Source organism: Triturus cristatus, chromosome 8 (genome assembly GCF_964204655.1).
Source record: "Triturus cristatus chromosome 8, aTriCri1.1, whole genome shotgun sequence".
NCBI classification, from domain to species: Eukaryota; Metazoa; Chordata; class Amphibia; order Caudata; family Salamandridae; genus Triturus; species Triturus cristatus.
In genome coordinates, this window is record NC_140591.1 from 1,069,397,556 (window position 1) to 1,069,424,411 (window position 26,856).

Consider the following 26,856-nt stretch of genomic DNA (forward strand, 5'->3'; position numbering starts at 1 on the left):
ACGTTGTTTCAGAGTGGCGTAGCACCGGAGGGTGTCCCTGCAGTGTGGGCCCTCATCCGTGTTCTATCGCCCCAAGCAGGGAAGCCCATCAAAGTGGTGATTGGTCTGCCCTGCCTTTTGGCTGGAAGGGGGCTGTGTTGGACTTGGCCATTTTTGGCAGGTGCACCCCTGAACTTTTTGCCTTAAGCTCTGACATGATGGTAGTGATTTTAGGCTTCTGGGCACTTTAGCACTGTGGCCTAGTGTAAAGTGTGTGCGCTCTCTGAGTGCGTGTGGTGAGATTGGCCTGCCCTTCCATAAGAATTCATGGGGGATATGTGTGTCCATGGTAATTCCGGGTATGAGAGGAGTACAGGGGCGAGTTTAGTATGTATGAACACATGAGAATAAATGCTGCGCAATGGTGTGCGCAGATTTATGGTGGCTGGTGGAAAAATGCCACTTTTAGAAGTTGGCATTTCTGTGTACTGTGTGTCTGCCTGCCTGATGTGAATTGCATGTCTGGCTTGTGATTGACAGGAGCTGAAGGGTGTGGGTGGCTCCAGGAGACAGGGTGAGTCAGACCAGTGGTGAATACAGAGATCTGTATCTAGATGGGAGGGAGGAGTTGCACCTGGGACCTGAATAAAGCTGAGCCTTCCCTCCACAATGCTGGCTCCGCCCCCTGTGGTGTGTCTGATCACTGCACCCCCACCTGACAAAGGGGGGAGGAGCTGGGCAAAACAAAGTGCTCCAAATCCCCTCTAAACCAGTTCTGACTGGTATCCCCCAAGCCCTGTGCTGTGACACAAAGGGATTGTCTGATATAAATATAGGGGCTGTGACCCCATGAAAATGTTCAGTGCTCTGTACTTGGTGTGCTGGTCCTGCCGGGCGTGCTGCTGCTGGGGCCCAGGGGGGGCTGCCATGGGAGCTTGCCTCCCTGGGCCCTGCATTTCCTTTAAATCTCTACAGGAACTTGCTGCTGTTCTTTTAACTCCAGGACCTGGAGGACTTTGTGCTGCTTCTAGCGCCTGGAGAGCGCTGCGCTTTACTTTAACTTTCCCCTGGGAAGAAGAGCGTGGGCTGCGCAGCGCGGTGCTGACCGGTCCTGTAGAGGGTATCCCCCACCGAAGGGATTCCCCCGTGATGGCTGCCGAGCGGGAGTCCACCCCGCTGATTGATCGTGCTTGCGGGTACCCACCCCGCTTATTAATTTTAATTAGGAGGGAGCCCACCCCAAATCACTAGGATGTCCCCCCTCTCCAGTTAGCTCGGTTAAGAGTCTTGGAATCATAATCAGCAGTGATCTTACCATGGAGGCTCAGATAAAATCTGTGGTCTCCGCTTGCTTCTTCCATTTAAGAAGAATTCGTAAAATTAGCAGATTTCTCTCCATGGAGGCGCTGACCCAAGTGATCCTTGCCCTTGTCATCTTTTGCATCGATTACGCTAACTCCTTGTACTCCGGCATTCCGGCCTACCAATCCCACCACCTACAACTACTACAGAACCAAGAAGCCAGGCTTGTCTATGGCCAGCCTAAATCCCACCACGTTAAACCGCTGCTTAAAAGCATCCACTGGCTCCCCGTCACTCAACGCTGTCTCTTCAAACTTGGCTGTATGATCTATCAAGCCTTTTCATCCCATGGACCAGTTTTTATTACCACCAAAATTCAGCAATATGTCCTCTCTCGAGAGCTTCACTCCTCCAACATAAACCTCTTGACCCCCTGCCCTTTTAAAAGGAAAAAACATGGCGGTCTAAGATTTTCGACCTTAGCTCCACAGTTCTGGAACTCCCTCCCACCCGAACTGCGCCTTACCTCCCCTTACTCAAAATTTAGGAAATCTCTCAAAACATGGCTCTTTACCCTGGCCTGCAATTAATTGACTGTTCCTCACTGTGATTGTTCTAACTTGTCTCTGCTCAAGAGCCAAGAAACCGTTGTGAACATACGCTCTAAAAGTCTTTTTAACATAACATAACAACATAACCCCTCATTGTCTGCCTATGCTCTATCTAAAAGCGGGTGCCCACCCAGCACTTTACCGAGTGAAGGATCACCATTGTGGCCCGAGTGCTCCACAACCGGAAGTCAGGCGGCGGAAGGCCTGATGTGGGGCGGGATTTCTGCTTTCCCGAGGGAAGCCCCGCGTCCTCACGAAGAGCCCAGGTGAAGGAAAGCGGGGCGGCCGAGGCCGCCGATGGCAGCGCAGGGCTCCCATGGCAAAGGGAGAGCCCTGCAAGTTGCTGCATTCCAGAAGACAACGGCGGAGGGGGCACGAGGCACATTGTCTGTGCCTGCCCCCGCCACGTGGACCGAGCAAGAATCCAGCCGCAAGGGAGAGCCTGGTAAGTAGGGGCTTTTCCGTTGGGTGGTGCGGAGCGAAACCCAGGCTGGTCCTCAGATTCCGAGCGGCCCCGTCTGGCAGCGGGCCGCTCCAACGATGGTGGCATGGTTTAAAGAGCCACAATGGGGGGTCCAGAGGACACAGAAGTGAAGGCCCCCCTCCCCGTTTCTAAGTAATGTCACAGCTGCGCCGCTGTTGCGGGCAGCTGCCTCGTGGGCGCATTTTGTTCTTTCCTGTGTTGGACATACCCTTTTACAGTTCCCCGCTTGACAGTGGGCAACTGCAATGTTGGGGGCAATATTATTTAAGAGAGCCCCAGTGAGGCCCCGAAGGCACAAATGTTCCAGGGCCCCTTTACTGTATTCTCAGCTGCACCGTACCAGCGCGATCAGCTGCAACTTTGCACATTTGATCTAAGGGCACAGTGAGTACCAGGCCTTCATGGGAGATTTACAGCTGCACAGCAATTAGTGCCAGCTTCATTGTTTAGGCTAGTCTTTCTTTGGGGGCATGGTTGTTGAGTTAGGAGTGAGATGCACTCCTCTGCCCTTGTACTTTCCCAGCTGCGCAGCACTTACTGCCAGCTGCTACGTTTAGGCCTGTGCAAAGTGCGCACCCCTGACTTTTCAACATAGGGCATCTGAGCCCCTTTGAGGAGGCCAGTTGGCCCAGGGGACTGTTAGGTTTATAGGGCGCCAGGCCCTAATGTGATTAATGCCTCTACTATGGTCTTTATTAGGAGACTATGTGCTTAATGTGATTTAGGTGGTGCTAGGAAATGTGATTCATGTAGAATGATTAACGCACCCTGTTTTATACCTCTAAATGTGGTTTTTATCATTATGAGGTTATTTTGCATAGTATGGTTTATGCTAGTGAGATTATGTTCCTAAAGTGAGTTATGCTTAGGAGGTTAGGGTCTAATGCGTTTAGACTTATGAAATGATTGCATAATGTGTTTATGCTGGTGAGGTTGGCACAGAATGCAATTTGCGCCTAATGTGATACTGTGCATAATGTAGTTTATGTTACAGGCTGATGCTAAGTACAGTGATTACCAGTGGTTAATGGTTGTACGTTTATGATATGTTTTACTTTTACTACGTTCGCTTTGTGATGGTTCTGACAGTGGTCCAGTGGGCCCTGTCAGGTGTATATAATCCCTTGTAAATATGATCTAGTGCCCGGTGGCACCATGTATATTATGTGTTTACTATTCTAATGTGCTATGAGAATACAAAGGCTATTTTTGATATAACCTTGTGTGGAGTTCCTTTTGTAGTGTGCCTGGGATGTTGTTGCTGTGTACGTGCGCAAATGCTTTACACAAAAGCCTGACTGCTCGTGCCAAGCTACCAAGGGGGTGAGCAGGGGTTATCTTTGGCGTGTAACTCCCTTGTCCTGACTAGTGTGGTCGTCTCTACTTGGCTTTGGCGCAAGCCTTAGCCAACCAGATATCCCATTTCTAACAATATTTAATTATATATATGTATATATGTACACATAGACATATTACCTACTGGCAGTTGCCAGTAGATAGTTATAGTTAGGACCATCTTTCCACAGGAAACGCTATTTATCACTTGCCTATATCTTTGGCGCTGATTGTCGAATCTTCACAAAATTTACCCCAAAGTGTACCGGTCATTCTAGTTGTGTGCGGAAAGTTTCGGGGTGATCCGTCAAGCTGGGGCCAAGAAAAATTGGGTGTGAATAAAAGAGCGCTTCCCATGCTAATTCCCATAGGGATTTTTAAACATGACTACAGCCTGAACTGTTGGATGTAATTGTATCATATTTGGCAGAAATTATGCTTTTTGTTATTTGGTATAAATTTGTTCATTAGCTTTTGAGAAATTGAAGGAAAACTTGCGGGCATATTATCAAGCACTGCGTTAAAATTATCGTCGGTTTATCGGCAGAAAACTGCTGCTAAAGCGGCGATAATGGGCTTGATAATATGACACACCAGAACATGCGCTTCTATGGGAATTCTCAAGGGCATATTATCAAGCCCATTATTGCCGCTTTAGCAGTTTTCTGCCGATAAAGCGGCGATAATTTTAACACAGTTTCTTGATAATATGCCCCCAAATTTGTATTTCTAGGGATGTGGATCCTCCGAGAATCTGGCAGGCCTGTGCTGGTATCTGATTGGCTGTCAACACTTCAACCAGGAAGTGTTGGCAGCCATCTTAAAAAAAAAAAAATTTTAAAGAAAAGGGGGCAGTGTAGGAATACCCTGACTCACTAGCCCTGGGATCCCCGTGGCACCCCGACAGGGCAAAAAAGCATATTTTTTTCCATTTTCGACAAAAATCCCATCGGATTCACAAATTCAATGAAAATAAAAAAAAGTACAGTCTCCTGCACTTGTTTATAATGTAGCGCCCAGATAGACCTGGTGCTGGGGGCATGTGGTAAAAAGGAGTGGGGTGCACAGGTCCCCCCTCTTATGGCTCTATTGTCCTCACGGGCATCCACCTCCCCGGGTCTTTATTATTATAATGGAGGGGGGCCATTAAGTGCCCCCTTCATGGGCAGAAGTGAGCCCTGGGGGCCACCATCTCTCCAGGGCTTTAGTATTAAAATGGAATGGGGCTGCACAGACCCCCCTCCTGGGGCTGATTGAAGCCCTAGGGACCATCACCTCCCCAGGGATAAATAAATACAAATTGGGGCTCTGCTGACTTCCTTAGGTCTCAGGGACCACCACCTCCCAGGGGGGCAAATGCCTATTAAAAAATGGTAGGGGGGCTCTGCCATATACGGTCCCTGAGACCACCACCTCCCTGGGGCAAGCCCGTGCTAGTTTAAGGAGGAGTACTGCATGGGTTCCCTCCTAGAGCCATTAATGGACCTGGGGGCCTCCACCCCACAGGGCTGGCTCCTGCTATCTCCCAAAGAAGTTCCCACCTTCAGGAGATAGCTGTTTGCTTTAGCTTGGCAGGAGCTGTGACAGTAAGCGCAAGCACTAACTCTGCTCCCAGCAAGCGGGAGCTGTCAAACTGCTTCCGCTTGCTGGGAGCCAAGTTTTCGTCTGTTTCCCTGCCCACTGGAATGCAGTCAGGGAAACAGGTGAAAGAATTGCTCCAGCATGCAGCGAGCTGCATTTCTAGCATTTCCCTGTGTGCAGGAGCAATGCCGGCTGTCGCAGAAGGCGGGAAGCTGGCTGGGACCACAGGGACCTTGATGCTCCCCCTGTGGGCCCCAATGAAACACACTGGGTACCCTGGGTGGGGCTAGGGCACCCAAGGAGATGTGGCTGGGCCCTGGGGGTTCCTGGGGTCACAATTGGGCTCGGGTAAGACACCTCACAGTACCCCTCCCCACTGAATTTTGGCTGGGCCCCGGGGATAGAGTCCCCCGGACAAAAATTGGCACAGGAATGGAGGCACCCCTCAACATTGCAGAAGAGGGAAAAACTCGGTGCAGAAAAACAAGCAGAAAAGGCAAAACAGAGGGCAGAAAAATAAGTAGAAAAAGGCAAAACAGAGGGCAGAAAAACAAGCAGAAAATGTAAAACAAAGGGCAGAAAAATGATGAAAAGGCAAAACAGAGCAGAGGAGGGCAAAAGAGAGTGCAAATAAATTTGCCGAAATGGCAAAAGGGAGTGCAGAAAAACCATCGAAAAGTCAAAACAGTGAGGGTGCGTGGTTTGAGAGGCCATCATGACGGACGCAGCTTAAACGAGCTCCGCACGTCCGCCTCTGTAATCCTGCATAATCCTACCGATACCACTCAGTATATGTCTATGTCGGAAACTGAACCGTCCCGGATCGCGAGGTGCCCGGAGTCCGGTGTCATTTCGATCGCTAGTGGACGATTTTCTACGGCTGTGGAGACTGCCTGGGAGGCGGCATGATCGGGCCTGGTGTCGCGGGCTGCCATGGGCCCTCATTGAGTGGCTGCAGGGACCAGAACCGGAGCCTGCCCTGAGTTGAGGAGCCGGTTGGCACAAGGGGGCCAGTGCATGTTCTGCGGGTGTGTCTGCTCCTGCCCGACCGGGGCATCTGTTGCAGGACACTCCCTCTGCGGCTGGGTGCTAGTTTCGGGAGGGCCTTGCGGATCGGCCAGCTGTGGCTGCGGGGTGGTCCGGGCTGGGGCTCTGCTCATGGGGGCAGCCACATCGGTCCCTGGCGTTTGGGGTTTCAGGGGTGGGTCTCTGTGTGGCAGGGCCTTTGTTGCATGCTTGGGCTTCCTCCAGGGGTGTGGTGCCTGGGAGCTGGGGGGTAGCCGGTGGTGTCCCTGTGGCGGGTAGGAGGTGCGGTGGTCCCTGAGACCTGGAGCCCACACTGGCCATAGCCAGATGGTGGCGGCATGCTCACAGCCTTGATCTAGATTCCTGCTGTGACACCAGTGGACCGTGTGATATTCTTGAGGAACCCCCCCGGGGGCTTTGGAATACTGAAAACACAAGGAGATGATGGACAGAGTGCTGAAACGTTTCAGACACTCACCACTAGTCACAGATCTGGGTTGAATCCATCATCATTCTTTAGCTTACTTCATCACCTCAGTTCAGACCCAGCTATATGCTAATCAGTTCTGACCCTGTGCCTCATGGGAACAGTCCAGCCCGAACTACAAAGCCAAGTCTTCCCTGAACCGGTAGCAAGCATCCTGGGACCGGTCTCTGGGTAACACCCTTCATCAGCCAGGCTAGCTTGAATCCAGTGGCAAAGTGAGCAAGGGACCCACATCTGGGCATACCCTGCCAACTTAGGGCGAACAAAGCAAACACAAGGAGATGATGGACAGAGCGCTGAAACTTTTCAGACACTCACCCCCAGTCACAGATCTGGGTTGAATCCATCATCATTCTTTAGCTCTCTTCACCACCTCAGTTCAGACCCAGCTAGATGCAAATCAGTCTTGACCCTGTGCCTCATGGGACCACTCCCTTGCGACATCGAGAGCACTACCAACACCGCCTGACTGGAGAGGGACAGAGGCCACACAACACGACATCCGGTCAGTGCTGGAACCACGGTGTGGCCGAGCTCTGTGGGACATGGAGGACTGCTTCACGGTGCGGGGTTTACTAGGGGGAGTGGCAGGCTGGTGGTCCGGCATGGTGGGTCCTGTCAATGAGGCCTACTTGGTTTCCCACTGCGGGTTGCAAAGGCAGCTGGGCTAGGCCTGGTGCGGCTTGTGACCTTGCAGTGGGGATTTACGTTGAGGACTGGCCCATCGCGCCCTCTCCAGTGGTCCCAGTGTGGCGGATTGGTGTGGTTGTGATCTTGAGGCCAGTTACATACCTCCCGGAATCTCTAGCCTGAGTCCGCGCCGTTGGCTGAGATGGGGAAAGACAAAACCACCGCCTCGGGTCAGAAGCAGAGCACCCTGGACCAGTATGCCATGTCTGCCAGTGGTGGCTCCCCACCTGGCCCTTCGCTAGATAATGCGGGCTTGCTGGCAGCCATCACGGATGCGAAAGACTCACAAGAGGCTAAGATAGGCGTCATGGGCACGAAAGTTTCCTTTTTACGTCAGGACTTGAAGAAAGCGGTAGAGCGGATCACCGAAGCTGAGACGCGTGTGTCCACAGTTGAGGATAACGTCACGACCCTCCAGCAGCGCATCAATAATTTGACAGCTTTATCCCACGAACTAGCCACATGGGTGGAGGATGCAGAAGGCTGTGCACATCGCAATAACTTATGATTCATCGGTTTCCCAGAAGGATGCAAAGGTAATTCCATGAATCGCTTCCTCTCCTCTTGGCTCAAGGACCTACTGCCTGCTGAAATGCTCTCCACATGCTTCCTGTTCAAGAGGGCTCATCGGGCTCTCACGAGGCGGCCCCCACCTGGAGAGGTGCCATGGCCGTTCATCGCTAGGCTGCTTAACTATGCCGATAGGAACGTTACAGAATTCACGATCGCACAGGGACGCACTCCTCTGTGACTCCAAGCCTATAATGATTTTTCCCGACTACACGTGCCTGGTACAGCAGCAGCGACAATCATTTACAGCAGCGAAGAAACGCTTATGAGACCTCAACATTTCCTACATGCTGTTGTACCCGGCCACACTCAGGGTGGTGTATAACTCTAAGTCATATTTCTTTGACTTCCCTGAAGAGGTCTTTGCTTGGTCTGATGAATGGGTGCACTTGAAACCTCGTTCCCTGCCACCGCTAGATTCAGACTCATCCAGAAGCTCCCAAACTAATAGGTCGGCAGGGTGAAATCCAAGCCACGACACTGATCATCTCAACGAACGCCTAGCCCAGAGCATGCATCTTGACTTTTCCCTGGCCTGCATGGCTTCTAATAGTTTGTAGCGGATCTGGCACAGTTCTGATCTACTCCGCCTATCCAGTACCGAGAAGAGGTGGACGCGCTCCACTATGGTTGAACTGATCAGGACAACAGTACCCCACTGTTAAGGGTTTATGGGTTGTTGGGATCCATTGAAGGGAGGGTTCTGGAACCTACGTTTAGGGTCTTAGGTTTTGCCCTGCCACGACAGATGCTCTGATTTCTAGGGTGTGTCAGGGGAGAGGAGGGTTGGGGGAAGGGTGTTTTCAGGTGTTAGAGTTTTGTTGTTCTCATTTTTGTTATGCACGCAGACACATGTCCCATGCCTCACTAGGCCGACTACTATATTTTGTCCCACCACTTTATCTATGGCTGCCCACTCCGTAACCTCTCGTGTGACTGAGTTAACTGTAGTTACATGGAATGTCCTGGGACTGCTTAATAAAATAAAGTAAGGGGCTATCCTGAGACAGGCCAAACGCTACGGTGCCGACATTCTCCTCCTGCAGGAGACACAATTACTGGGTAACAAGGCCCCATGCCTAGCTAGGTTTGGCTATCAGCAGGTGTATCATGCAGAGTTCACCAAGCGTTCCAGGGGAACAGCCATTCTGATTCATCACCGGGTTCTATACCTACACACTAAGCAATGGATAGTGCCTGGAGGGCGATACGTCCTTTTGTCGGGTTCACTTTATGGGGAACCACTCACTTTAGGCAGTATTTATGCACCCCCCACCTTTCGGTAGTACATTTGTAGACAACATTACTCGCCAGTGGGGCTAGCATCCGGAGGGCCTTTCTATTCTGGGAGGGGATTGGAATGACACTATGGCACCGTCTGATAGGAGCCATGGAACTGATGTGGCCTCTTCAGCCTTCTCCTCTAAATTGTTGTTGCTGGCTGGCACATTGGAATGGGCAGATATATGGCGAGAGTATCATCCCGCTGAGACAGGCTACACATATATGTCTATGGTCCATGGCTCCATGTACAGCCTAGATTACCTCTTTGTGCCATGAGCTTACATCCATGGGTTTTCTCAGGCTTCCCATCTCCTTAGAGGGTTGTCAGATCATTCCCTGGTCAGGGCGACACTACGCTTGCACATACTGAAGCCCCCCTTTCGATGGCGAATGTCCCCTTGGCACCTTCAAGATCCCGACTACCAAGAATGTCTTGCAGATGCACTTCAAGACTACCTTACCCTGAACACTGACTCTGCCCCCACCAAAGAGGCCCTATGGGAGGCATGTAAGGCCACTCTCAGAGGGGTAGACATTAGATACCGGACAAATGTTAAGCGTAAGTGCTCTGCCCAGCGGACGGAGCTTGAAGGCCAATGTACATTACTCGAGATACAATACACATCGGACCCTAGTCCTACACTTTATCGTAACCTCTCTCTATGGATGAGGCTAAGGACATACGGTTGGCATCTCAACATCGAATATACCAGTGGGGGGGACAAATCGAGCACAATGTTAGATCGACTCTGTCAAAAAGGGAACATCCCAACCGTGGTTCCAACCATTAGAGGTGACGATGGTGAATTACATTCCTCCCCCACAGCTGTGGTCACTCAATTTGCGCGTTAGTTTGCCACACTATACACACAGAGGGAGCAGCTTTCAGAGGACACTAAAGCAGAGTTTCTTCGTGATATCCCCCCCGGGGACTGACCGACCAAATGCGGGATCACTTGGATTCCCCCATTACAGTAGAGGACCTAACGGCGGCGTTATTGGCGATGCGGCCCGTTCGGGCTCCTAGTCCCAATGAGTTTCCCATGGAATTTCTCCGTTCTCATATGTCTACATTGGGTCTGCATATGCTGGACACTATACATGATGCCCTTGATGGGCAGTAATTGCCCCGGTACTGGCGCCAGGTGGAGATAGTTCTCTTTTTAAAACTGGGTCTCCCTCCAGAGGATCCATCCTCATACTGCCCAATTTCCCTGATCAATTTTGAACCCAAACTCTTGGGAAAGGTATTGGAAGATCGCCGACGAACCTGCATCCAGGAGCTGGTCCACTTGGACCAATCCGGTTTAATGCCACATCGCACCACCCGCAATAATATTCACTGGGTCCATAACGCTATGGCGCTGGCCCCTGAGCTGGGACATCCTGTGGCTATACTCATCGCGGACATAGACAAGGCTTTTGATTCCCTGAGTTGGGAGTATTTATTTCAGCTGCTGGTGGCCTATAATTTCGGCCCGCGGTTTCGGGCATACGTGCACATGCTAAATACTAAGCTCATGGCTTTGGTCTGTGTCGCCCGCCAGTCTTCTTCCCCCTTCCCCATTGGCCATGGCACATGTCAGGGATGCCCCTTGTCTCCGCTCTTATTTGCTTTGGCGGTGGAGCCCCTGGCGATATGGGTTCACCATGATCCTGTGCTCTGGGGTTTTGATTGGCCTAATTCACAATCGGATCGTATAGCACTATATGCTGACGATGTTCTATTTTTTGTGAATGACCCATAGAAATCAGCCCTGCGTATTTTACAGATACTTTGTGTCTTTGGCCAGACCACTGGCCTTCATATGAACCCTTCTAAAACGGTTTATTATTCCCGGTCTGTGGACAGCAGGGTAGGGGCACTTGGGCATTTCAGCTTTGACATGCTACGGACGGCTTCCGATATCTGGGGGTATATGTTTCTCCCTGCCACAGGATGTCCTGGTCCAGAAATATTACTCATCTTCTTGTCCGGCTAATCGAAGAGACCTCCATATGGTCTTCTCTGCCTCTCTCACAGTATGGGCGGTCGACTATTTTCAAGACAGTTTCTCTCCCCCGGGTGCTCTATCGACTCCTGCATTTTCTGTATTATATTCCTCGGTCCTGGTTCGCGCAAAACAATACTATATTTAATACCCTCCTCTGGGGTGGGGGTGTGGTAAGAGTGGCCCTGCAGACATGTATACAATCATCTTATTGTGGTGGTATAGCTGCCGCCGACGTATACTAATTTTGTGCAGCCTCTCATCTCTTGTTAATAAATGACTGGTGGTACAACTCACCTACCGACTCGGCGTATGCCCTAGAACACACAGGTTTGGTGGGGACCCCTCTCTTACAGTTGCTTTACAGTACACATAAGCTTGATTCTCGGGCTCACGCCAGTCAAGCAACGATTCGATTGCGGAGGTACATGGTTAGGTGGATGAGCTGGTAGGGGTGCCTGACCCAGGCTACATCATTGTGGCAGGGCAACTATCTGCATCAGGTAACAGCCTTGAGGGGGCATCTCCACTTTAGGCGATGTCATGCGTGGCACAACACAAACCTTTCCAGCAGTTACAGGAAGTTTCGCCATAATAAAACTCAATTTTATAAATATCTCCAACTTCGCCATGCGCTCACCCCTGCGATAAGGCATATAGACACTTTCCCGGAATTTCACCCGCTGGAGGGCTGCCTCCTTATGGGGGATTTGGGCACCCACAAAATATGAGAGGTTTACCAAACACTGACTTAACATGCCAGCACGACCCTTCACAAGACTCGAAAGGCATGGCAGGATGACATCCCGGAACTGACTGACGACGACTGAGCTGAAGCCACAGCTAGCCCAAGGGGCGCTGCGGTGTCCTCTAGAAACCAGCTTATCCAGTTTAAATTTGTCCATAGGGTATATTACACATGTCTTCGTCTTTGGAAGATGGGAGCTATTACCTCCCCACAGTGCCTACACTGTGACAGGGAAGCTGGGTCATTATTCCATACGATGTGGGGCTGCCCTGCTATTCAGCGCTTTTGGCGTAGGGTTCAGACCTGTCTTAAGGAAGTATTGTCATGGGACCTCCCGCTGGACCCCCGATTGTTTCTTCTACACAGTACAGAGGATATAAGGGGGAACAGGTACAAGCAACATTTACTTTTCCTAGCGCTCACGATTGCCAAGCGCGATATCGCCCAGCTCTGGAAAGGGACTTCCCCACTGACAATGAGAAAGTGGCAGGGTTGCCCACAAAAGCACAGGACAATTTGGTCCAGATGGGCTACTTACCGGGGTATAGATCTTCCCCCACTTCCTTCACAATCCCCTTAAGAACCTACATATAATTGGTGTTATTGGCCATCTCCTTGGCTATTTTGTCCGGCCTTTTTCTTTTTTGTGTACAAGTTGTCAATGATGTATGCCTATATTGGGGAACGGGGAGGGTCAGCATGAAGTTTTGGTTGTTATGTTAAGATTGTTTTGTTTACCAAATGTACCTTGCAGATATCTCAATTTGTGTAATGTGCTATTTTCTTATGCGCAACTGATCAATGTCGGATAATTACTGACGAGGTACATTGAAAATGCAATAAAATATGTTTTAAAAAAAAGTCAAAACAGAGGGCAGGAAATTGTGCAGGTAAGTCAAAATAGAGAGTAGAAAATCAAGTAGAAAAAGGCAAAACAGAGGGCAGAAAAACAAACAGAAAAGGCCAAACAGAGCAGAAGAGGGCAAAAACACAAGCAGTGAAGGCAAAACAGACAGCAGAAAAATTTGCAAAAAAGGTTAAACAGAGTAGAAGAGGGCAATGTAGAGGGCACTCAGACACTCACACAGTCACTCACACCCATTCAGATACTCATGCACCCACTCACAGACCCACTGAGGCACTCATATACCCACTCACAGACCAACTCAGACACTCACACACCCACTCACAGACCCACTCAGAGAATCACCCTCCCACTCACAGACCCACTCAAAGACTCATGCACCCACTCACAGACCCACTCAGAGATGCATGCACTCACTCACAGACCCACTCAGAGACTCATGTACTCACTCACAGATCCACTCACAGACACACACCCACTCACAGGCCCACTCAGAGACTTGCATACCCACTTACATACCTACTCAGACACTCATGCACTCATTCACAGACTAAGTCACACACACATGGATGCACTCGCAAACCCACTCATATACTCTGACACCTACTCACAGACCCAGTCAGACACTCATACACCCACTCAGTCATCCACTTAAACACTCATGCACCCATTCACAGACCCACTCAGACACACACCCAGTAACACACTAATTGAGCCACTCCCAGACCCACTCAGATGCTCACACACCCACTGAGACACTCATGCACTCACTCACATACTCACTCTCAAAGGGTACAGTTTACAGTTAGGATATAAAATTGGAAAACCTTAGAAATTCATTTTAAAAAAACAAAGGTTACAGGGACATTATAGTCATCAAAGAACATTTTGTAAAAAAACTTAGACATTCACTGACAAAACCAAAGCATAGAGGGTCATTATAGTTGGTAAATAGAATTACAAAACATTAGAAATTCTCTGAAAAAAATCAAAGGTTACAGAGACATTATAGTTAGGCTCAGATTTCACTTGGACAAAACCATTTGGAATTCACCAGTTATGGTTACCTGAGCTAACTATAACTTACAACCTCGCAATGCACTGCTTATGACCTCACATATTGCATCACGTATTACATGATCAGTGACATCACTGATGACATCTCAAACAACATAATCAAGTGAGTATAAGTGTTTCTAAGAATTTATGGGTGTCAAACATATATCCTAACCTATTAAAAAGTTAGGTTAGTATGCTAGCTGTATTACTAATGAGTGATACTATCTGTAACATGTGTAATCTGAGTGGGTGTGTCACTGTCTGTCTCAATGTGTGAGTGGGTGTTTGTGGCTGTATGGATGTGTGAGTGCATGCATGAGTGACTGTATGGGTGAGTGAGTAGATTTCTGAATAGGTCTGTAGGTGAGAGAGTGTTTGTATGGGTGTGTGAGTGGGATTCTGATTGGTTGTATAGGTGTGTGAGTGGTTTTGTGGGTGTGTGAGTGGCTTTATGGGTATATAAGTGAGTGTGTGAGTGGCTGTATGAGTATATAAGTATGTATGTGAGTAGCTGTGTGGGTGAGTGAGTGGGTGTGTGAGTGACAATGTTTGCTGAGTGAGTGAGTGCATCAGTGGCTATATGGGTGAGTGAGTGGTTGTCTGAGTGACTGTATGAGTGAGTGACTGGGTATGTGAGTGGCTGTGTGGGTGAGTGAATGGTTGTTTCAGTGAGTGTTTGGTTAAGTAAGTTGGTGTGTGAATGGTTGTTTTAGAGAGTGAGTATCTGTGTGCATGACTGTATGGGTGAGTGAGCAGATATGAGAGTGCTTGCATGGATGTGTGAATGAGTATGTAAGTGGTTATGTAGGTGTGTGAGTGAGCAAATGAGTGCTTGTATGGGGAGTGAGTGGCTGTGTTGAGAGGCTGTATGGCTGTGTGAATGGGTGTGTGAGTGGCTGTATAGGTAAATAAGTCTGCGAGTGAGTAGCTGTATGGGTAAGTATATATCTGTGTGAGTGGCTATGAGGGTGAGTGACTGGTTGCATGAGTGGCTGTATGGGTGAGTGAATGGTTGTATGACTGGCTGTATGAATGAGTGAGTGAGTATGTGAGTGGTTCCATGGAGGAGTGAGTGTGTGCAAGTACTGGCATGGGTCTGTGAATGGGCATGTGAGTGGTTGTGTGGGTGTGTGAGTAGGTGAACAAGAGGTTATATGGGGGTGTGAGTCAGTGTGTGAATGGTTCTGTGGATGATGTCATCAGTGATGTCACTGGCCATGTCATAAGTGACGTAATATGTGAGGTCATAATCAGTGCATTGCCGGTGCGTAAGTTATAGTTAGCTCATGTATATTTAAATTCTAACTATAATGTCCCTGTAACCTTTGGTTTTTTGAGTGAATTTCTAAACTTTTTCAAATTCTGTTTCCCAACTATAACATCCCTGATATTTTTAGTGAATTTGCATGTTTTTTTAACTAGTACTCGCATTCGCAGAGTGGTGGAGAACACGGTCTATGCCATCGACCAGCTCTCAGGAATCCTGCTGTGTCGGACTTACTGGAGGTAACAGGAGAGCTTTTTGCCCCCCAAAGACCCTCAGCATCAAAGGGGGCCTCACCCCCCTACCAGTAGTGTGCCAGGAGGTGTGTTTGCAGAGTGGTGGAGAAAGAGGGGGGGCCTGGACCAGCTCACATCAATTCAGCAGTCTGGGACTTACTGGAGATAACAGGAGGGGTTCTTGGCCCGAAGGCCTCTCAGCATCCAAGGGGACTTCATCCCCCAACCAGTAGCACACCACGAGGTACATTTGCAGAGTGGTGGAGAAAGGTGGTGTGGCCTCTGAAGACCTCTCAGCAATCCTGCTGTGTGGGACTGTCTGGAGGTAACAGGATGGCTTGTTAGCCCCCAAGGACCCTCAGCCGCCAAAGGGACATCATCCCCCTACCAGTGGTGCACCAGGGGACGTGTTTGCTGAGTGGTGGAAAAAGGGGGCATGGCCTCCAATGACCTCTCAGCAATCCCATTGTTTGGGACTTACCTGAGGTAACTGGAGGGCTTGTTTGCCCCCAAGGACCCTCAGCATGCAAGGGGACTTAATACCCCAACCAGTAGAGCGCCAGGAAGCACATTTGCAGAGTGGTAGCGAAAGGGGAAGGGGCCTCTGATTACCTCTCTGCAATCCCTCTGTGTGGGGCTTACTGGCAGTAATAGAAGCAGTAGTTGACCCCCAAGGACCCTCAGAAGCCAAGGGGACATTCCTCCCCCAACTATTAGTCCACCAGTAGCAAAAAGGAGCCGCATTTGCAGAGTGTTTTTTTAAATTGTTTTATTAGGGAAGAGGGCCCTTCCCTGAGCTGATTTCTGCCCCAGGCACCCCATTCCGGGGCCAGGCCTTTTATTATTTCTTTTTTCATTTAGTGAATGGGGACCATGGGGCCACCATCCCCCGGCCGATTGCATCCCACCGGGGACTGTTTTAAAAAGTTGTAAATGTTTGGGAGAGAGGGGTGGGCAGCCCCTCTCCCAGGGCTGATTTTTCGGCCCCAGAGACCCCACACCCTGGGGCCTGCCCTTTCCAAATAGAGGAAGGGTGCCATGCGGTCGCCTATCACAGGCCAATTTTGACCCTGGAGACCCCATCCCCCGGGGCCCGGGCTTGTCTCCACTGGGACTGCGGGGGAAGCCTGAATGCCCCTGCTGTCCCTGAAGGCCCCCAGCATTATGCGGGAGCCACCATTGCTTTCACACACAGGGAGCTGTTGGGAAGGCAGCTCCCTGTGTGTGACAGCAATTCTGCTCTACTACCAGCAAGTGAGAGCATTTTCAATGCTCTCACTTGCTGATAGGGGAGTATTTGCTGGAAGTGGAGTGTTTGCTGTGGCAAGCCACAGCAGACAGCTATGTCCCGGAGGTGGGCACCCCAGGACATAGCAGGAGCTGGTCCTGGGGGTGGTTGTCCCCAGGGCCATTATTGGCTCAAGAATGGGGGCAGCGCAAGACAAAGATCCATGAGAGCACAAGTCCACTGATTTACCTAATAGTAGTTGTAGAGATGCAGGGCCTAATAGCTAGAACAACTTAGAATGTCTTTAGGACCATGCTCTGAATATACTTATCTAAAATGCAATAACTGGATAATCATATACTTGAAAAATGTTTTATTCGATTATAGGTAATAATGAGTAATTGACACTAAAGAATCCAGGGGGTTATGTACAACAGAAGTGGCGGAGTGAGGCGTTAGCCGTCACGGCTTAACGCCTCACTCCACCACTTCAGAAACGCAAGGCTGCACCATATTTGTAACAATATGGTGAAGTCTTGCATTTCCCCCTGTGCTGGCACTACACTTAGCAGTGTAGTGCCAATGCAGGCACCCTTGCACCATAGTGCAAGGGTATCTGCATGCAGGGGAAAGATTGCTTATGTACAAGAAGGTTCCCCTTCCTGCACATAACCAATCTTGAAAGGCCATTTTGTCACTTCTATGTGTGCTGCTTAATGCAGCACACATGGATGTCACAAAATGTCATTTTTTTAAAGATTGTTTATGTGCAGGAAGGGGAACCTTCCTGTATTAAACAATAAAAGGTGTTTTGCTTTTTCCATGTGTGCTGCACAAGGCAGCACACGTAAAAAAATAAAAACGAGTAGAAATATAGCATTTCTCCTTGTTTTGCAAACTTAAGACCAGGTGTTCCCTGGTCTTAATTTTGGTGCTGCCTCTTATTTACGCTGCCCTTGTAAATAGGGGGCAGCATCAACCCCACTGCCCACCCCTTTCACGCTAAGCATAGTGTGAAAGGGGGCCTTATTTACAAGGCAGCGTTAAGCCACATTAAGTGGCTTAACACTGGCTTGTAAATACTGCGAAGCCCCTATCGCCACAGAAATGCCACAAAAAGTGATGTTCCTGTGGCGATAGGGGCTAGTACATATGCCCCACAGAGTTTCTCATTTCACACAGCAGTTACTCACTTGGAAAAAAGAGATTTGTGCAGTATATTGAAGCAAATTTCCACTTTCTGGGAAAAAAAACAAATCTAGGAGAACTCCACAGAAACTGTGACTGCAGCAGCCTCCCAAGGGTGGTTGCATGTAAAAACTGTTTGCATTTGAAAATATTGCATATTTCAGACGTGGTAAATGTAAGCCATCAGTGCATTTGCACTTGATAACTTTATGTTTTGTCTGTTTGTGGTGAAAGTCTTTCCTACAGCTTTACCTGTTTTGCGTGTGTTCCCTCACCTTTACCATCCTGAAAACTGATGTATATGATGTTTTACAAAGTTCCTCCCCAAGATAAAATAATATAAAAAACACACGTACAACCACCTTCAGGGAGATGATAAGAAACATCGATGCTACTCTAAAAAGTAACATCTTCATTAACTTGGTTGGATCAAGACTTAAGAAACCTCAGCCGGATGTTATACACGACCTCTGACCCTGCTTGCAGGCAGGTCGCTCCCCACACCACCGCATGGCTGCCACCTGCTCTTTGCCTGGTTACTTGTGCTGTCTCTGCCCCTCGCTTGCTGGCAACTTCTGCTGTCTCTGCCCCTCGCTTGCTGGCAACTTGTGCTGTCTCTGCCCCTCGCTTGCTGATAACTTATGCTGTCTCTGCCCCTCGCTTGCTGATAACTTGGCTGTCTCTGGGATTAGGTCTATTATATACTTTGCCGGCAGACAATCCGGCAAAGTATACAATACCTAGGCAATGTATAAAATATCAATCATTTCATACTTTGACGTTTGATTTTCAGGCATTCTATACATTACCTAGCCATTCTATAGAATGCCGGATTTCACACATTGCCAGGCGGGAATAAAATGGCGGGATTAGGCGTATTATATACTTTGCCAGCAGACACTCCGGCAAAGTATACAATGCCTAGGCAATGTATAAAATATCAATCATTTCATACTTTGACGCTTGATTTTCAGGCATTTTCAGGCATTCTATACATTACCTAGGCATTCTATAGAATGCGGGATTTCACACTTTGACTGTAACATATATATGGTCAAACAAGGTATCTGCCTCTGAAATGATATACATCTACCGCTGCTACTTCACTGATACAAATGTAATATATGCTGCTTATGCAAATGTCCATTTGTGATCTATCCCATTAAAATCTCAGCCTGCAAACCCAACCTTTCTAAAATGCCCCACGACCTTCCTGGTCTAGGTCTGCACAGTGTAAATGCTCATAAAATATCATACAAAACAAAATGCATTACAATTTTCATACTGCAGCATGGTTGATTATTGACATGACCTGGCGGGTGTCAACAACCTTGTCAGCAAATAAGCCAATGCTTCCGCAAACAAATAGACTAAATGCTTTCCATTCATGTAGGATGCTCTGATCCATATTCTACTCAAGCTGTGTTTTTGTAAAGTCTTTCATGCATCCTAGAAGCAGATATGTATGCGCTAGGTGTGCTGTGCCTACTCCTTTATGCAAACTGCCCCGATTCTCCGGCAGATGGTGATGGTCACAATAAATCAGTAAAGCAACGTTATATATCTCTGCTGTGCCTGGCACATACATTAATATTCATCTCTTTTTAGCAAGGGTCAGGGGGTCGGGCTATGCAATAAGCTATAAAAGCAAAATCAAATTAATATGACCAGCAGAGTGGTGAAAGCTATTTTCAAATGATGTAATAAAATGTCGGCCCCTTTCTGAATTTTTGAACACCCACCAGAGCCTTGGTGGGTCCTTACCTTAGTCACACAAATAGAAACATTTGCTTATATTATACTGAAAGGGCACATTGTTTCATAAGGACTGTATGAGTTGGCAGGAAAGCAGCATCCTCTAGCATGAAGCTGCTGGCTGGAAGATATCAAAAGTTGGCATAGCAAGAGGTTTATTTCCATCACTGTGCTCAAGGATTCTAGTTAATTTAGGAAAATTAAGTCCAATTATTCTAGTGCAGCTCACATATCAAGTTCACCAATGTATAATCTGTTTTTAACGCCTAAAACTCAAAAGCTTTTTATGTGTGTTCAAGATGTTTTGTTTTGTGCTTTAACCCCTTCCCCGCTCATGACGGAACCGCTCCGTCATGAGCCACGGTTGCCGTGTGCTCATGACGGAACGGTTCCGTCATGCCACGACCGTTGGCGGCCGCTCCGCCCACGCGGCGCTGTTTCCCCGCCTGTGTGGGGGGACAACGCAACTGGGCGGAGTCATGACGGAACCGTTCCGTCATGAGCACAGCTCAACCGTGGCTCATGACGGAGCGGCTCCGTCATGAGCACAGCGCCACCGCTCTGCCCCCCCGCACCCCCCAGCGCCGCGGCGGAATTCCCGCCGTGGCGAAGGGGTTAAGTTACTCTTTTAGTTGACCTAATTCAAGGATCATCTAGGGGCACTTTATTTAATTTTCAAGACATTTTTGTGTGGGTAGAGTTGAGCTCTGGATATCCGGTTTCAGATTGACCCTGATTTTGTCATTCAAACATATTTGCTTCGAGTAGGTGTGATCCACACTTGCAAATCCGAATTCCAGGAGTACGTCTCCCGGCTCACTCCTGGCTTCCTCCTGAAATTCTGGAGGCCAGGAGTACTGCAAGAGAAAGTCACTGCAAAATGTGCATGGGGCTATCTGGAGAGACTTTTAACACACTGAAACCGGGGAGCATCCACTAACTTCTGGCTCAAGTATGGTTCGTGGAAAACCATAAAACTGCATCTTCGACCTAGCATGGGTGTAGATTTATGACTTTTGTGCAAAGCAGAAAACATTCCGGCAGTGCCCCTGAAGAGTCTGGGGTGTAGGCCTTCAAAGCTTTGGTGAACTCCTTTTTTGCCTGCAAAAATATACAAACGCACGTTTTCAAATGAAAAAAAAGTGCTAATCTGCTTGCTAATTTTGGGGCATATCATCAGCCCCGGAGATAAAATTATCGCCGCTTTAGCGTCTGTTTTAGGGCGGAAAGCGGCGATAATTTTATCGCCTAATCAGCAAGGTCACGCTATCGCGTGAATCCTTGCATTATCGCCCTTTCCCCCAACGCCCATCTTTGCATCTCTAATGAGATGCAAAGTGGGCGTTCCTGCCCTAACATAACTGGAGAAATGTCGCTAAGCGACATTTCTCCAATTATCAATGGGCACGCTAACCTGCAGAGCGGCAAGCAAAGTAGCGATAACCTCTGTTATCACTACTTTCCTTACGCCTGCCTCAAAACTGACTTAGCCATGATATCCTATGTAAGGTGGGTATCATGGCTAAGTATGCCTTGCCCTATCAGCAAGCTTTTGCCAAACCTTGTGCGATTATCGCGGTATTTCCAGCAATAATCGCACAATTGGCAGCTTGCGCTCTGAATTTTATCGCTTTGGAGATAAGCGTTGCTGATAGCACGCTATCTCCGCGATAAAATTCAGAGTTGGCCGGCGATAATTATCCTCGCGCTAAGAGCGTTGAGCGATAATTATCGCCTTGATGATATGCCCAACTATTCTTTTTTCTTTCGCCAGTTGTTTTTTTGCTGTGAAAAAAACCTCTTTCTCTACATCTCCACGCCCCCCTTTTTGGGACTATCGCCTCTCCACATCCTCCCTTGAAAGAGATTTACTACTGCCTTTGACAGGAATACATTTCTGGCCTTCTCCAGAGTGGGAAGAGGAATTTGTCACAAAAGTGTAAGTTTGTGAGTGGCTACAATTTTTAAGGGCACTGGAATACCCAGATCTATTCACTGTAGAATATTTAAGCAAATAGAAGCCTCTGTATGAGCCAACCCATTTACAAATGCAAAAACTAACCCTGTGAATAGCAAACCTTTGTGCGCATTTTTGAAATTAGGTTTTTTTCCCAAATAAGTCAAATACATTTACATGTGCAGTTAGCCTTGTAACTGGTGCCATTACGATTTAGAAACGCGGAAGAACTGAACACGAGCCAGAGTGTGCACCTTTGTTCATCTGTTCCCTCCTCTCTTTGGAAGAGGGCAGGCCCCATAAGAAGGATTCCTTGAGGACTTTCTAACTTTACTAAACCGTCTGACAATAGGGGGCATAAGCATTTTCAGACCATCCCAGGTTGGTTTAGAAATTGACTCTCCAGGAAGCTGAATAGGTGCCCCAAACATTTACCCATGATGGGAGATGGTCTGTTCGCTTACTAGTTTGTCTTCATTACGCCGAGTTGTGATATTTTGTGTTGCAGACTATAGGGGCGTGTGAAACTCGAGAAATTTGCCTTTATGTAATTTCGTGAAAATTATGCGTAATTATATGAAATGCAAATCTGCCATGCGCTCTGTATTTTAAAGCAAAATGCGTCCTTACGTTAATATTAAGGGTCAGGGTGCTTTTTAAATCAAAGCACCGTATTCATATTCTGATTTCCCAGCACCTTAATGGTAAGTTTTTTTAATTCAAATTGTGCAATAACGTAAAGTGGTGAAATAGCACAATTTGTGGAATTTTGCATAACAAGTAGGGGTGGGCGGAATTTGCGAAATTAACTTTCGCAAATTATCGCGAAAATGTTTAAAATTATCGCAAACAAGCGGAAATATCGCGAAGATGCAGAAGTTTTTTTCCGGCATGTTCGCGAGATTTTCTGCATGGTTGCGGGTCGCCAACTTACCCATGTGGTTGCTTGCGAGCGCGGCCATCTTGTTTTGAGTTGTCTCGCGGTACATGATCGCGAGAAGAAAGACATGATCGCGCGACGCATGACGTCACTGCGGGCGCGAACTGTCGCGAGACAGCGCAAATGGCTAAAAACAATACAACATCTCATGGAGAACGCGACCGGATCAAGAAAACTTGTCGGCGAACGCAGGGATTCAGGTAAGGCGATCGCGCGCGCGCGAGAATGTATTATTTTACAGCGCGAGCAAGAAACAAATTATCGCCAAGCTGCGGAAACCGGAAATTTTGACATTTTCGCGCTCTCCGCGGAACGCGAAAATGTCAAATTATCGCAATTTCCGCGAACGGAACGAAATTTTCGCCCAGGCCTAATAACAAGCTTGAAGCGAAATTCCCAAAATTCCAGCCCTGCACCTCATGATAAGGTAAAACAGGACTCGCAATGGCTTCTCTGGCTCTGAACTAGACAGGCTTTGCAAAACCTCAATCAAGTCTGAAAAAAGCCCGTCAAGAAATATACATGAAAAATAAATACGCCATTTTGGGTAGCATTATAAATTAGAATTATGAAACACAAATGAGGTCTGTGCATAACCAAACGAAAATCTACAAAGCCTCTATAACTTACTGAAGTTGTACTAGTCTCCAAAATTATTTTACAGCGGAAGGGAAATCAGCCATGGCGATTTATTTTCCCTTGGTTAGATGGCCTTGTGATTACTGCGTTACCTGGAAGGGTCATCGTGGATGACAGAAAAAAGAATTCACGGGCGAGTAAGAGATCTGTGGGAGTGAGGGCCTAAGTAAACTGATCCTTGCAAATGTTTAGTCACTTTTTTTTTTCCCGCTCTTATCTCGAGTCAGAATTGAGACCTACGACCAGTAGACGGGCTAGCCACAAATGCACAAACTGCACTTTCGTTTTTAAGTTACCTACAAACCGTGGGCCTCATGTATTAATAGTGTTGCATCGCTGGGGAAAAACAGCGATGCAACAGATTTCATTGCGCCATCCTTGCATCACCATGGATGCGCCGTATTTAGACTACGGCGCTCCATGTCACAAGGATTGCACAGATACGTCAGGAATCCTGGCGTATCTGGGGGCGCAGTAATGACGCATTGCTGGAGCGTGTCAGTAAACTGACGCAACTCCAGCAATGCCACCATTTTGTCAGCTTAGAGCCAATGTAGACACCCTTGCACCATAGTGCAAGGGTGCCTGCCTTGCATGCTGGATTGTTATAGTGCAGGAAGGGACACCAGCCTGCATAAAAACAATCCTGTGGAGGCATATTTCTCTATCTGTGTATGCTGCAGATTGCATCACACATAGAAGAGGAAGTAACAAGGAAAAATAAAGATATATCTCCTCATTATGCCTCTCCTGAGAAGGTAAATCTTTTTGGTGCATTCCCAGGTCACCAGTTCTGGAAAATCTGGAAATGCGTCAAAAACCATGGGAGTTGACCGGACGGGGCCACTGCTGCTTCGTATTATGCAGGTGTTTGGGGAATCATTGGTCCTCTATCTAAACCCCAGCAAGTCTACTCTATGGCGTCTCGGGGACGCATCTGGTCTTGGCTGCTAGGCCTCGTCGGTTCGGGTGGTCACCAGTGGAATGAAGTATCTCGGGGTACTTTTGTCAGATGCGCCCACAGTGGCCTGGGAAAGGAATCTGGTTCCTGTCTGGGAACGCGTGAAAGAGGATCTTAAGACATGGTCTTACATGCCATTGTCTATCTATGGTAGGTCGGCCATCTTTAAGATGGTCTCACTTCCCCGGCTAGTGTATGAACTGCAGAATTATCCATACCCGATCTACTCTAGATGGTTCAGGGAGGTTAATTCTGCCCTGGGTCTGTTTTTATGGGCAGGGGGAGCGTTAAGAGTCGCTTTGCGGACATGCTTCCTCTCCACGTATTGCAGTGGACTGGCGACCTCTGACTTATTATCCTACTATATGGCATCACACTTGCTTGTCCTGAACGAGTGGTAGTATGGGGGCAGAGATGACCCAGCCTACGCCCTTGAACGGCATCTTATTGGGGATCTATCTCTCCACACGATTCTGTACTCTGCACTGATACGCAATTCCCTGCCGCCGGCGACCCAGATGGTTTTCCAGCTTTGGCGACAGGCCTTGTGGAGGATGGGGTGGTGGAACACACTGACACAGGAAACCCCCATTTGGAATAATGGCCGTTTGCCACAACTAGCTACTCTGTCAGGGTTTCAGGGATGGGATAGCATTGGTATCTCTACTCTGGGAGACGTTATGCGGGGGCCGATCCTTTCAGGACCTACAGAAAGATTTCCAAATGCCGAAAACCCAATTTTACAAATATCTCCAATTTCGTCACGCCCTCTCCCCTAGTCTGGAGGGTTTAGAGTCTCTGGACGAATTTAGTCCAGTAGAGGCAAAGGTATTTATGGGGGACCTTCAAGACCATAGGATCTCTAAGATCTACCAATCCTTAGTCACTCACTGCTCCCCTTCATTACAGAAGCTTAGAGAGACCTGAGAGGGGGACGTTGGTTCACCAGACGAGGAAGACTGGACGAAGGCCTTGGACTCTCCACGGGGGGCTGCCATAGCGGTGCGCCTGCACCTTGTCCAGTTATAATACCTCCACCGGGTTTACTTCACATGGGTTCGCTTGTGGAGGGCAGGACTGGTGGCCTCCCCAGTATGTCTTAGTTGTGAACGGGAGGAGGGGACCCTGTTACACACAATTTGGCACTGTCTCTCCTTTTCAAGGTTCTGGAAAGGGGTTCTGATTTGTCTTTCTGAGGTGTTGGGCTGGGACTTCCCTCACTCTCCGAAATTAGTGCTTCTACATGTCCTGGAGGGCATTGGGGGCAATATTTATAAACGCCATCTTATGTTGCTGGGGTTTACTCTGGCGAAGAGAGACATTGCTAGGGCATGGAATGCACCAGCGCCGCCTTCAGTGTTGGCATGGAAGAAGGGACTGGACTTTTGTATGGGCCTAGAACTCCCTATTTTCACTGCACGGGGTTGTCTGCAGAACCATTTTAAAATCTGGAAGCGTTGGGCGGACTACCGGGGTTTGCTGCTGGAATCGGCCTCGGCCACGGGGCCCCTCGATCCAATTTAATTCTACTCAGCTGGTGCAAACTATAATTGCTTACTGTAGTATAGTAGCGAGTGGTTGTGGTGCAACCTTCCTGGCTAGGTTGATCTTGAGAAGCTGTTAGTGCGACAGGGGGGTGGGGGGTTGTTGGGATGGGTTTCCTGTGGTTCTATTTCATTTGTACCGCTTTGTATTTCTCCTTGATTCTAATATTGAAACGTCAAAGTCAAGATGCTTTAAGTTTATTGTGCAGATGTCTCTGGGTTACAGGGCCCTGCTCTATATGTGTCATTTGACAAATAAAATTTGTTTAAATAAAAAAAACATGGGAGTTGCATGGGAATAACCATTCAATGGCCTTGGAATGCCTTCCCAGGCAGTCACGGCCGGTAAAGGTAAGAGTGGTGGGGTGGGCGGGGTGGGGAGGAAATCGACAGATGAAGGGATAGGTAAAATAAATAAATAAATCCATTTACCTTGTGCTCATCTATGCCGTCATCTGTCGACTTCCCCTCGCCCGCACCGCCCCACCACCCACTGCTCTTACATGTGGCAGCCACACCTGTTCCCAGGGCAGAGTAAGGCAATGCAGCAATTTGCGCAAAAAGGGGTTTTATTTATTTCCTTTTGTTTACCCACTCTATGCAGCAGTTTTATTGGCCAGAAGTAGAATGCATGCACCTCGAGTGCCTCTATTTGAGTGTATGGATGTAAGTAAAGTGTTCATGCAGTGAAATGGAGAGGCATTGTTACATGTTTGCTGCCCAAGCCATTAGATGCAAGTACCCCTGCTGCTAGTAGATTGCCTACAGTGCTCCATGTGGGTGTCAGTAAGCTCTTTATGTGCCGACAGCAGCAGGGATAATATAACAACTACACCACTGGAGATCAGTGCAAACACTATAGTGCTACGCTTACATGTGACTGGTGAGCAGATTGAATTCTTCTAAGACAGTCTCCACATTCAAACATAATGCATGGACAGCCTCTACTTCCTTATACAGAGTCTTCTTTCATCCCTGTGTACTGCTGCATACACCAAAGTGCGATGGGTGTCCTCATGCCCTGCCTCCACCGTTCTGGAGCATGCAGCCTAAACCTGGTCATACTGTGTCCAGGTAGGAGATACAGAGCTTTCACTCAGATACAACAATGAAGACACAAAGGGCTTGATTA